Raw genomic sequence first — 14,107 nt, 5'->3', positions numbered from 1 at the left:
TTTAAGCCTACTGAGACTGCAACTTCCATTTAAGTAGGACCTTAGACTGCTGAGACTTCATGAGGCACATGAATAATTGCATCCAGAACTGTTTTCCTCCCACAGTGGCTAAATGCAAAACCCTGTAGTGGAGCCAGCTCCTCAGATACATTGCTGGATCGTTGCATCCATTTTGCGCATTCACAGGTGAGCAGCCTTTTATGAACCATTTCAAAATGGTGTATTTTAATACAACAGAGTAATGATGATAAATGGTAGACAGTGCTTTATTTTCTTTTTAAACACGTCTACCAAGTTAGCTAAGGAACGATTTCGGTAGCACAAAAATCAGACTGTTTAATTCAAACTTTTAATAGCTTTGAAAATGTGTTTACTCACAAAATAGACTTCCCAGCCTTTCCAAAGAAAAATAAAAGCTGTAAGCATATATTATTTCTGGAGGACTAGGACAGCCAGAAGGCATTATGGAAGCATTATGGCCATTGGCTTTAAATGAAAGCCGATGAATTTTTAAACCAGCAAAAAAACCAACAACTTCGATCCAAGGGCCTGATTTGCAGCTGAATAGGCTAAAATGAAATAGAAGTAACATATATGCCTTAAGGTTACCCTTTAATAATTCAAAAGAGTAGTAAAGTAACATACACAGTTTTCTTCAAACAGCAGAACAAAGAAGAAATCAAGACAATTTCAACAGTACTTGGAGCTGTTTGCAAAACAGCAACAATTTCTCCAGAAAAAAATTAAAACTTTCGCACATCATTTTGAACCAGCTCTTCTCAGATGCTTAGAAATCTTCTTTGAGAGCCAAGCAGAGACTCGGCACTAAGTTGAATCCTGTGCTGCAATGTCATTAAACACTGTGCAATAGGATAATGTAGCAATAATTCCTCTCCTTCTCTTAATATCTTCCCTTTGGTTTGTTTTGCCCAGAAATGTCCTAGAGATTCTTTCATGTTTTTCTTTTTACCTGAAATATTCCTGCCGAGCTGTTCTGTGAAACAGCTACCTTGTCCGGCATCAAATGCATCATCGGTTGTCCCTGCAAAGCTCACAGGATGGTGGCAAGGGCTAATGAGAAATCTGATGAGCAGCAAAAATATATCAACGGTTTGATTATTTATATTTAAGCATTTTAAAAATATCTGCAACCATCCAGCTAGTCACACACTGCGTCACCACACGCTGCTTTCATTACATCTTATTAATGTAGCACTTTGTTCGTGTCTTGTCTAGAGTGAATCTGTACAAACTGAAATGAGAATACTCTGCCTTCTATGCACAACAGTCTTGTGCTTCACTGGAAACTCTGCTATTAACCTTGCAAACAGTCGTGAGAAAGGGTCTGAGGATCTTGCAGTGGCAGAGAAATGCTAAGGAAGCCTCACAGTGTGTTTATGTCTCTTCTCCTAGAGACAGGGGTGTCTAAGGCTCTGAAGTGATGCAGGATTGCAGAACAAGTCTGTGGCAATTCAAGACCTGATTAGCAAATCTGTGCAAACATCTTTGGGTAATAATGGGAATACTCTTTCTGACCATGCAGCGAAAAACATTCAAATTGAATTATTTGAAATCCCACTTTTTACATATTTACCATTCTGTGCTTTCTCCAGTTTGATGGAAAAGCCAGGCTTCAATATTGACTTTAGACTAGAACAAAGTTACCTAGTAAAGGTAGGATAGAAATGTGGCCCGTAGAGCTGAGGATCTTTTGAGACAGGCTCTTAAAACAAGAGCTTGATTAGTAACCAGTGTTTTCCAGCACAGATATAGGACACAGGAGCATTATATACTCACAGTACCAGGAGCATTATATACTATTATGTACGTATACTAGTTGTTTTCAGAAGTTGAAAACATCACATTCTTTTAAACAGCAACAGCATTGTTTTTAGCTGTGATGATATAAGGCCCCTGGCAAGGTATGTAGGAGGAACTGACATGTTTTTGTAGGCCAACTGACATAATTGGGGGAAAAACAAACAAGCAAGCATTTCTGCAGGTTCTGCAGCTTACAAAAGCTTATCTGCTTCTTCTTTTTTTCCTTTTTTCTCAGCTATATCCACAAGTCTAAGAGGAGAAAGTATCTTTCCACTTTTGTAAAAGGCATGCTAACAGAGGAGAGGAAGTGCAAATGTGCTTGAAGACCGAGAAATATAAGATCATGGATAAATTAATTAAAAATAAAAACAAACAGAAACCCTTGTGCGAACATCAGGATTTTTTAAATGGTACAGAGGACAGAGAAGGGCATATTTCATTCCCCTTTATACAGAGCATTGCATTTGCTTTGCTCAGCTACACCATTTAACCAGCAGTGAAATGCCCTAGGAGGTGTTCCCAACATTGGCAGATCTTCGGTGAGAGAACATAGTTCAGACTGCTGGGTACATTAAGGGAACACAGTAAAATACCTTAAACCTAAGTTTTGCCACATAATGTATTTTTTGGTCCCATTCCTTAAGGTCTTCTGGTGTTTCCCCAACCTCTAACTGCAAAAATAAGAGAGGAAGGTGAAACCAGAGACTCACACACACATCACCAGCCTCTGAAACTTGTCTCCGAGTAGACTGCAAATGGTTCTGCCATCAGCTCCAGCTGAAGAGCCTGCTGATGCACGAACAGTTTCTCATGCTGAATTTAATGGGCAAAATGGGAATACTTTAGTATATTATGTATTTATAAAGCTAGATTTTCCTGGCCAGATGGTTAATGCAGACTCCACTAGGATATGATGTCTGACACTGAGACCTCTAGTTTTAGTGACAGGCCAAGCATTCAGATTTTTTGAACCCCTTAATCCTCATTTGAGTCACCCACGTAAGAGCAGATTTCCCCTGGAGCTAGTCCTGGAAAAAATGATCCAAAAGCAGCATCCCTCTTTAAAAGTGGGCACTGGCAAGCTGCATGCTTTCCAGATGATTTCTTTAGGCTTTTTTCTCACAAGACTGGAGCTCCTCTAATCACATGCACAACTGGTATGGTTAACACACACATGCCATTTAGAAAACAACATCCTCAAAGTATGCAACTGCTTCTCTGAATGCACCTGCTGTCATTACAGATCTGAGGTGGATAGAGAAGATGTACTATTTCTCACAGCTTGGATTTGCACCTATCTGCAGTACATTCCCCAGGCCATAGCCCCTGCTGGGGCTCTGTACCAATCCTGAGGATCAAACCTGGCTTTCAGTGGCTGACAGGAAAAACTGAAACAAAGCAAAACTCGCCTCATGAGGTGCTGAAGAAGAGCAGTCTGTACCTGCTAGATTCCTGCCCCTTTGGAACGATACCATCCAGCAGCGGGATCCCTATAGACACCCACCGAAGCAGCTGCCCCTGCTATAGGTCTTGGTACTGCACTCAGCAAAGGCCTCCTGGGCTGGTCTTCACTCCCCCATCTGCCCTGCACTTTTAAAATGAAGACTTGTTCCTATTAGTTAAAAGAAAGCAGCTTTGATTTCTGTCCTTCACCCCATTCCTCAATAGGTATTTCTAAACTAACTCCAACTTAATTAAGAAAATCCTGAAGAACTGTGTTCTGGAAGGCAATTTTTTTAACTCCTCTGCGTTCCAAAACAATCTGAATAATCCAGCTCTAAGTCTCCTCATTAAGGTCAGATTCACAATATCTCAATCAAACTTCTTCTTGAGGTTTTGTAAATCTGGTCCTAATACACATACTTAGAGCTGGAACACAGATCAGCTTGAAACTCTGGGGAATTTAAACAAACAAAAGCAGCAAATAGAACCAGTACACCAAATATTCCATCCATTATAGCTGACATGAGAGAATATATCTATTTTTTATGGAGCTGGTGTTTGCCTTCTATCTGATGGATAATTATGGCTGCTGGGTAAAGAGACAGAAAAGAGTATAAAGCTAAATCCTTTCTGAGTTTCTTTTACTCATACCTTAGATCTATCTGCAATATCTGGAGTTCAGCCTTTCAAGGTGTCCGAAGCCTTGAAAAAGGATGTATATTTTGACTTCTTACGTCATAAAGAAGAAGCAAGACTGTTTTTAAAGACTTATTAAAGATCTCCTTTATCTAACATTAATTAGCCAGAGAAGAGAAATAAACGTTAACAGAGTTTGACGCAGTCTGATTAAAAGTCATTTCCTGCCTCTTATTAAACTCGTTTGGCTGTGCAATTCACCACTTCCCTATTTCTCCTGTCACTATAAAATCTTGCAGCCCAGGCAGAAATTGAATTTTAAAAGGGAGAAACAAGAAAAGGGAAAAAAATAAAATAGGACCATTTGTTTTGTCAACACCTTTCCATACATCTTTTCCTTTACAGGTGACCTTTACCAACGTACACGTGTCTAAGAGTTGAGCAACACTCCTGCATTTCATCTGGAGTTTGGCACTCTTTATTGATACCAAGCACTCAGCAGACAGCCTTCCCATCCATAACATTCACATTTAAAAATGATGAGATCCTAGAAGAGGCAGGGAGCCGGAAACAAGGCTTTACAGTTACAGTACTCTATTGTATTTCGTGGAATTTATAGTGATAACAGCCTCTGAGAAATTTTCATTTCCCTGACAGTGATAAGGATCTTAGGTAGAGTTGGCTACTGTATCTAAAACAAGTTATATATGCCTGCAAAACAAGATTGTCTTTAAAAGCAGGATGATGGTTGGAAACTATTCCTCTGTAAATTCCTCATAGAAGCAAGGGACATAATAGTAGAATTATAACCACTGGATTTAATTAACCTCTGATCAAAATGTATAGTTTTTAAGTTAAGACAAAGCCTGAGACTGGTATTTTGAAAGATGTTTAAATCTTTTAAATCTTGTTGGGCAAGGGTTCCCCAAAAAACAGACTGGTAGGGAGGTATGCCTTGAGTCAGCTGAAGAATACATTTGTAGTTTGACACGAAAGATACAGCACCTCACAAGTTCAGTTTTAGAAATTTGCTAATCAGAACATGTCCACTGCCAATGAATTGACATGAAGTGAAAAAAGCCCAGGAAAGTTTTAGCCATAGCAATATGCTAGGAATTGGTGAGACAGCAAGAAACTGAGGGGAGGGGGAAAAAAGGTAAATATGATTAAGTAGAAGTAAATTTCCACTCATTCAGGAGCCTTCAGCTTGCACTGCCATATATGCACACATAAACAGACACACACATACACACAATAAATATATGTATGAGCATATGTGTATATATGTGTGTGTGTGTATATATATATATATATATATATATACGTCCATGTATGTATTTATTCAGGTGGTCTAAATGCTCCACTGTAATCTTTCTAGAGACTAATTAAATAGCAAAACTAATACGGTCATAATAGATCAACCTTCTTCTGAAAACACACACAGGCTTCTGTCATCTTCTGCCTCCATTTCCTTGTGGTATAGTACCATGCTCATACAAGAAGAAGAAAGAGAAATTCAGGTCTTCACCTGTCCCCTGTACTTTATATTTGCATTATAATTGCTCTTTCCTAGCCTTGCTCTACTGCCCTTGCAGTGTAATGATGACATTTTTAATATCATACCAGAATACTCAAGGGAAAAACCACTAGTCATATTGGCCTCCCCAGCCTTTGGGCTAAGAGCCAGGAGCTCTACTTCCTTAAAGGTGGGAGTTCATGTATGTGTTCCTTTTCCTTCTATATTCTGATGAAAGTACATGACCTTTTCAATATTCAGTGAAGATCATAATTAAAAATGAGCTTTTCTTTGTTACCTACAAGGCCTTGGAGCTCTCCTCATTTGAGGGGAGGTACAAGTCCCTTTTCTTCTCGTTCTACTTAGCCCTGACAACTTATGTCTATGCTGAAAGAGACTTGTGCCAACCCCGAACCTTGTATCAGTAGCTTTTTCCTTCATAGGAACGTCTTGGTATAACTGAAATATGAATAAACAAATACCTTTAAACCAGATTGGCCAAACATTTCCCCCAAATTATCAAGGGTTTCTTTCTCATGCTCAGTGATGATGCTGGCAGTTTAAAATGCATTCTGCAAGAGGACCTTTCCTGTGATAAATGAGAATAGTTCCTTTGATTTTAATGGAATTGCATTAAACTACTGCAGGTAAGGATCTGACCCTCTATGCTTTTGGATTACATCCAGGAAGACATTATAGCATGGGTAAGTGGTCTCCTAGCAGATGAATTTTTAAAAGGACAGACAATGCAAGGAGAAGCATGACAGGGATGACTTGATCTGTACAGCCTGTTCCCTCCTTCATTACATATTCTCTGTGTTTCCAAAAACATGTGCAACTGGTTTAAATGCCCTTCTGTGGGACAGCAGAGCAAGAACATTATTTACAATTCTCTGCCTGAGAGGGAAAAATACTGCTCCTCTCCGAAGCTGATGAGGCTGAGGCAAGGAAGAGGCAAGCATCAAGTGAGCCGTGGGGGTGTCAGCGTGCCATGGTGGCCCATCAGCTCAGGGCCACCACAGTCATTGGCACTTTGTCTCAGCGCTCGGTTGGATGTGCACACCTCCCTGCCGGCTCCAGGCTGCTGGTGTGCTCCTCACATCGCTGACCTTCAAGTACGGAGACCTCAGCTCCATCGCACTGCTACTCTGTCCCAGATGTGCTTTCCAGAGCTTGCAGAAGGGACATATAGTGGCATTACGGGAAGTGGGAAACCAGTTACAGCAACAGCAAGGGTAGCGGCCATGGGCTGAGGAATTCCCTCTGCACCCCCCCACCCCCATCAGCAGCTTCCCAGATGAATGAATATCCCCATTCAAATATCCTCACCAGGTCTGTCTTACCTCAGTTTCTCCCATCTCTTTCTTTCCTCTGCAGATAGCTCAGTGCTTCTCTAATAAACAGAGTACTGGGTTTGGGGGGTTTACTGACTTCTCCAGGCCTTCCAGTACCCCTTCAAATCAGGTCTTTTATAACTACCTCACCTACTCCTTTCTTCCTGGGAGCACAAGGAGGAGATTCCCACTACATTCAACCTTGCTGCCTCCCGCCCCAATCACCTGACCATTGCTCTCTGATAGGAAATGAAGCTTACAGGTGGACATGCACAATATCTGACAGATAGCTGGACAGTTTGCAGTAAGCATGCGGCCACTGAAGGAAACGGGGAACCCCCATAAGCTAAGCTGTCAGGCAAACAATATTTGGTTTGGCCAGAGATGGATGCCCTGGAGGTGGCCAGGGAAGCATGGAGGACTTGGCTGAATCCTTGCCTTGGGGAGGTGGAGCTGGGCAAAAGCAACCTGGCAGACTCAGGCATGATATAAAACATGCAGTAACCAAGTGCTTCTGCGTTATGGTAACGAGAAGTAATGATTTAATTACTGTGTCTTCATTTGTACAGGAAAGGTTCCAGTGTCATGTGACTAGGAGAACAGAAGACCTATATTAATCAAAAGTCTTTTAAATCAATAGTGGAATAGCACACGATCAGGATCTAGCATCCTATGTCCCCTTCTCCCCCCATTCACCAACAAGCCTGTAGATAGTTTCCTGGGTTATTGCTGCCACCCAAGCCCTTCACCAGGATATACACTAAGCACCAGAGCAGGGCATTTAAGTTCTTACTCTCCTGCCAGCAAGACCTAGCTGAGTTGAAAGTTACTGCACCCCTGCACATGCACTCACATGCACGCCAACAGCAGGCAGGAACAGCTGGAGTCCTTGTTTCATGAACTGATGACACTTCCATAGGGGTAAGAACAGCTCTTTCAAACCAAGTTCATCAGAAGCAGCTTCCTCAGGCCTGTAGTGAGGGATGCCGCCTGTCCGCTCTCCAGATCATCAGCCAGACCACGCAGGACCTTTTGTAGACCTTTTTTCAGGTGGTACACTAGGTTCTCTGTTGTGCTCAATCCAACACCTACAGCAGAAAGCATACATTCATTAGACACCTAATACTGTACTCAGGTAATATGAGTAGTTATTATCCATACACCTCTACTAGCTAAAACTGGCTGCCATACCTGCAGTCATTGTACCATGTTGTGTCAGGATAAATCTACTGGCATCAGAAGAAAAAGCATTTCAACACCAGTTAAGAATTTGCCCATAGAGTTTTCCAAATATAAAGCATATTTAATCACTGCATTTCTGTGGGGTTTCAGGAAAAGCAGCTCAGCTATGAATGACTCACCCTTCTCAGCCCAGACCATTTGCCCACTGTGCTAAGTACAGCAGCTATTCACTAAGGCAGGCAGCAGCCAGGCGTGGAATGTGTGTCAGGTCTCCTCAGGTCCACAGCTATGCATTGTTGTGTCGTTAATTGAGGTAGTTTCCATGAAAGACCTTTCCTTCAACCCCCTAGGAGAGCCTGAAAATTTAGAGCTTGTTCCTTCAAAGACAGCTTTTTGCTTACCTCCACAGTGCTGTTCACTGAGGACACAATGGTGCAGAACAGCAGTAATTGTGGAAAAATACTGGGATACAACCATTTAAACAATAATGGTGGTTATTTTCCAGGAGCCTGATGCCTCCAGCAATTTTGCTAGACAGTAACATTGTGGGTGATGCTGGCTGAACAGTGACACATTACTGGAAGCTAGTAACATACAGTCAACCTACTTAAATACTATTTCTTTACACAGAAAAAGTGTGCACTTGTACACATACATGTGTATGTGGACAAGGACCAGATAGGTCCTTGTACAGCCAAATACAAAAAGACACCATCTTTTTGTTATCAAACAATAGAAAGTTAAGACAATTGTCACTGTTGTTTGCCACCGGAATAAGAAAATGCTAGTCCCCCATTAGCACTGTAGATGGGAGGCACCACTGAGGGGGCATCACTGCAAAACTATGTGATAGCATTATTTGGAGATTAAATCCATATTAACCCCTTAAGTACAAAAACTATCACCAGAACAATCGCTCAGGTCATTTCACATCTATAACGTATTTATTGGAGAAATGCTGATCCCACTGAAGGCAATGGCAAAGCTCTTACTATCTTACATAAGGACGAAATTGTATTCCTGGAATCAGGAAGGAAGTTAGCTAACAAAGAAAGCACAAGTTGGGCCAGGACACACACTGTGATAAATCAAAATAGAGATTTCTTTTCTCTTGTCTTTTCTTTTTAATTTTTCCTTTCCTTTCCTTTCCTCTTTTCTTTTCTCTTTTCTTTTCTTTTCTCCTTTTCTCTTTTCCTTTTCTTTTCCTTTTCTTTTTTATTTTCATCTTTTCTTATCTTATTTAAAATTAATTACTTCCAGCACTACGATTTGCATTTACTATGATGCTTCCAACTACAGTCTCAGGATTGCCACAGTTATTGAAAAGAAATAAGTGCTTCCAGGTTCTGGAAAGTTTATCTTTTAAAAGAGTAACTTTATACTTTACCTAGCACGGAGTCTTGTCCAAAAGAAGTAGCATTTTTTTCTACTTTAGAACTTTATAATAAAATATAGTATCTTCCCCATTCTCAATTTATTAATCAGGCATTTTATTTTTTTAAAAAAGCTTGCATATACACGCCATATCTATTTTTTTGTAGAAAACTCCAGTATACTCATCAGGTCAAGAATCTTGTAAAAACCATGAGAAAAGAGCAAAACTATGCCCATTCATGCAACTATTTCCCTGTGAAGTCCACCATTCATAGCAATAGGAAATAATTTTTGATAAATGAAAATGAGCTTGTTCAAGATTCAATATGAAGACCTATGACAACTACATTAAAAGGTTATTCAATCACAAAGATAATATTAAACAACATAGGATGAAGAAAGGAGAAAAAGAATAACATTTCCAGTATAGCTGAGATGCGGTTAGATACCACCTTCTTGAAAATAAAACTGGATATGCCGGTGTTTTTCAGTTTATAGTACTGGAGATCTTGATGTTCCACAACCAGCTTGTATCATTCTGTTGAAAAGTATCCATGAAATTGGCTTACCCAGGCAATTTGGCCTCATGATCATGTTGGGATGCCCTATTAAAAAAAAAACAAACTATGGTAGTAAGGGACTAGCTGTACAGGATCCTAAGTTGTGGCCTACCTACCGCAAAGGGTAACTGAGTCACTTCAAGAGAACTGATAAACGTTATTGATAAACGAATTGATAAATGTTGCCTCCTTTTACACATGGCCTAAAACAACGTGGCTGCCACTGCTGATGTTAGAATCTGAGCACGCTACTCCCAGGAGCATATTGCTGTATGCCGTGTCCCTAAGAAAGAAGGAGAGAAAGAAAGAGGGAGAAAGTATGTAAAGTACAGTGGAAACTGGGAAATGGGCAGAGCCACCGCAGCTCTGCTGATTTTCTAGGTGTCAGAGTGGCTCTCTTCCTAGTGGCTTCATCAGGACAGAAATAAGAGATTTCTGGTTCTATAATAGCAACCAGACCAGTAGCTCCTGAAACAGGGTAGCAAAAAGATGTGTTGGTTGCTCCTTGAAGAGTTGCATTAAGCATATAAAAGCCAGTATGCACCCGGAAGAATCTGAAATTTCTCTAGCACGATCTTAATTCAACAAATAGCTTCCTTTGCAACAAAATTTAATTAATGGGGTATAGAAATATTGCCTAGAGAGTTTAGTGGCGTTCACAGTTAATTTTTTCTACCAACTTGATATGCCTCAGTATTCTCTGCTGCCAAGAATATATAGGAGAGTCTTTGCAGAAACTGAATGCAAATCTGGCTTAGGTGCAGAAATAAAAATTCGTAAGCCATGAAATGCAGTATTGAGGACAAAGCTAATCCTCAAAGGAAGAAACAATAATAGCTTGTGCTAGGGTTGTGTGTGGTTTTTTTTTTTTTTTGTTCACCTTTGATTTATGAAGAAGACCTGAAAGTTCTGGGGTTTGTTTTTCCTTTCCAAATTTTCCTTGGTCATTTCTTTACATTACAATCTTCCAGAGCAGATCAGAGCATAGTCTTATAGCTACACCTATGTCAGGAAAAAAGTATATATTTTTTATATGTGTCTGAATATTTTTTATGTAGATATACAGACAGGCAAGCAGAACTCAGTGCAGACATCGTTTAGCTAATGTTAAATTTCTATTGCTTTTTAAATACTAATAATTCAGTTCAGCACTGGTAGGTCAGATGTGTTTTTAAAAAGACCTGTTTTTTTCAAATGAAGATGGAGCTGTGTACAAGGCTAGAGATCATAAACTCTATGAGATAAAGACTAACAATTATGAGGGATAAAGATATCTAAACAGATTGTTCAGCACACGGATTTTTGTTGTTAGTTTTTTTTTCACTCAATGCCCAGTTTAATCTGCCACTAACAAGCCTTGGGGATTGTTGTTTCTTTATGAATTCTGCATACAAACTGCCCCACCAAATAAGCAGGATGCTCACAATGTGCATTTGAAACCTCAAAGCAACAGCTTAAAACCATCCATTTTCATTTTGGAGCTTTTGTTGTTTTTAACAGCTGTATTCAGATTCAGAATCATCTCAAGAAAATGCCTCCAGGAGGGATAACTATCTCCTAGGAGAAAAACATAGCTAAATATACAGTAATGCCAAGAACTACTCATTAACAAATGCAGAAGAGGAGAATTGATCCAGGGACACTAGTCACATGTTTGCACCCTTCAGTTAAAAGGCATTGCACCATTCACCTAACCATTGTTCTGTTGAGAAAATTGTCTTGCTTTCTGTGGGCCAGAAGGAAAAGAAGACAGTGTTCAAAAAGGTTTCTTAGAGCTGTGGAACTGATGGCTGTGACTAAGGATTTCGGGAAGACAGAAAGAGGACGAGCGTTGCTGATCACCCCGTCGTCTTTCCTGCCACGTGCAGCTGCTGCTGGGACGAGAAGGGGGACACCATCAAGGCTGAGGACAGAGCTGCAGCTGGCTCACAAGCAGCACAAGTCAGGTCTTCAAAGCAACAAAGCAATGCATTTCAGGATTAAATAGGGGAAATGAAAACATGCAAAGAGGTTCCTGTTTTATCTGCGTGCACATGTGTGTACACACATCCAACCCCGCTCACACTAACTGGAGGAAAATGAGAAAGAATTTGAAGAAAATAAGAATGAACTACACATATATATCTTCATATATGCATCGGCGCACATAAAACACCTGCTTCGTATACTGACATACATACAGCGTGTATTTGACACTTGTTTGGTTTCACTTGCTGCATTAACTGACTCGAGCAAACAAAAACCGAAAGACATTAGGGTATTTCCTAATTATGATCGGCCCTGTGAAGTAGTCATACTTTCATTGTATCATCGCACCAGTTTTCACTTGAAAAAACAGACAGTAATCAAAACAGATTTCTTTATAAAAATCAAGTCTTCAGGATTTTATAAACAGTCAGTAGGGAAATCCCCATTCTTTTGGGATGGACCACAAGGCGAGTTAGAAGGGTAGTATGGAAATCCCTTGATGTGTCACAGGAGACCTCTGATTAGCTTTCCCACAGGTTAGTGATGAAAAACCGTCGTTCTTTTAGTTAATGTAGTCTCGGCACAACTCAGCGCGGAGCGCCTGAACGCTATCTGGCAGTTAGCGTTGGGGTTCACCGCAACAAGACACGGACGGTTAAATGCAATTTTGCCTTTCCTGGGCTCCGTTCCCATTCTACGCTTGTGAAAGCTCCTTTTCCACACAACAATACGACCCCCTCCTGCTTCCCAAGGAAGGAAGCGCAGCGCAATTGGTTTCTCACCCGCCGTGAAAGAGCTGCCACGCGTGGTGAAAGCAAGCTTACCTGCTGTTCTTCAACATGGACCCGCAGCAGCACCTCGGAGAGGACTATGAGAAACAGAGCATATACTTGCGAGCCCTTCCTAGGCAAACCCTCCCTGCCTGCTGGAATAAGCAGATCAGAGGCTTTCTGAGTGCAATTGTACCTACACCATGTTGGTAGTTTAAATACCTCTGGCATGTTTTATCTTTCAAATGCACGCTCTGTAACAAAAAATACTTTTAAAAATATAGTTTTTCAACAAAGCACCTGCTGCCTGATAATTCTCAATCAGAATTGCCCCTATTTCTGGTGCAAGGAGGAGTGAGCAGTCCTTCTCTGGAAGGACTTTCACACATCATTCCAGGTTTCATCATCTCTTCCTCTGGCATCTCCATGCTGAAGAGAGTCAGTCTATTTGATCTCTTTCCCTGAAGAAATCATTTCTTATCTTGATCATCTCATTGCCTTTCTCTGCCTCTTTTCTAGTTCTAGTACACAGATTTATTTTGTTTTGGAGACGAGGGGAACCAGAACTGAATGTAATCTTCCAGACGTGGGTGCACCCAGGTTTTACACAGCACCAGAGCGCTGTTCCATTTGGCTGGCTATTTCCCTCCCAATAATTTTTTCTGGTTGATCACTGAGGAACTGCCCCCTGTGCCTCAAGGATGCATTTTCACACGTGATGATAACTAATTTAGAGAATATTCTTGTGTTCATAGCTCAGGAAAACCCATGTGCAGCACTTTGCAGTTAGTCACGCTAAACTCAACCTTCATTTTATCATCATGTCACAGCTCAGAAATGTGAGAACCTTCTGCACTTCATCACAATAAGCTGCAGACTGGACTATCCTGGATAGCTGTTCATCGTCTATGAATGCGGTCAGCACATTATTAACTCCCTTTTCCAGATCAGCCGGAAGTTTGCTGGAGTGCAGCTTAACTCAGTTTAAATTGTTTTTGGTCAGGATTTACAACACCTAGAGCCAGAAGCTCAGCTAGTGTAAAACCACACCAGAAATGTACTAGCAGGGATCCAAAATACTGCTCAGGTATCACAGCAACAGAAAAAAGATAAATTTTTTCCCGAAAGGAGATTTTACAGAAATTAGGAGAATTATATGAGAAAAGAACTTGGCTCAGCCTATGCAGAGGCACTGCAGGTGGTGTGTGCATATCCACTTGCAGATATGTTCTGTTCAATAGTGTTTTTGCATATAGCTGGTACAATATACCAGTTTATCAGTTCTCCTCAGAACTCAGCCCACAAGGATAACATAAAAAAGCTATTTCGATACACATTTAAAGAATTAAGTCTTTTTTTTTCCTGTGATCTCACCAAATTTTGGTGAGACTAAATGGACTAAATTTTAGAGATAATTTTCTTTTAATAATGTTCTGAAAGAAATAAAATAAATAACCTTGTGCCCTCTAAAATTTAAAAGAATATACAGAAATAATAGATAAC

At 40.5% G+C, this 14,107-nt stretch overlaps 1 protein-coding gene across 1 annotated transcript in view; it reads right to left on the bottom strand.

Annotated features, from left to right (window-relative positions):
* Positions 1–293: 293 nt before the first annotated feature.
* The window catches only part of LRRC3B (leucine rich repeat containing 3B), a 60,768-nt gene continuing 46,954 nt past the window's right edge, over positions 294–14,107 (bottom strand). Inside the window, exon 3 of the transcript XR_011139686.1 lies at positions 294–7,838. The gene's annotated coding sequence lies outside the window, so the exon portion shown is untranslated. The remainder of the gene's footprint in view (positions 7,839–14,107) is intronic.

The sequence above is a fragment of the Struthio camelus genome, chromosome 2 (genome assembly GCF_040807025.1).
Source record: "Struthio camelus isolate bStrCam1 chromosome 2, bStrCam1.hap1, whole genome shotgun sequence".
In the NCBI taxonomy this organism is placed as follows: Eukaryota; Metazoa; Chordata; class Aves; order Struthioniformes; family Struthionidae; genus Struthio; species Struthio camelus.
The sequence above is the reverse complement of the archived record's forward strand: the minus strand, read 5'-3'. Positions and strand labels throughout refer to the sequence as shown.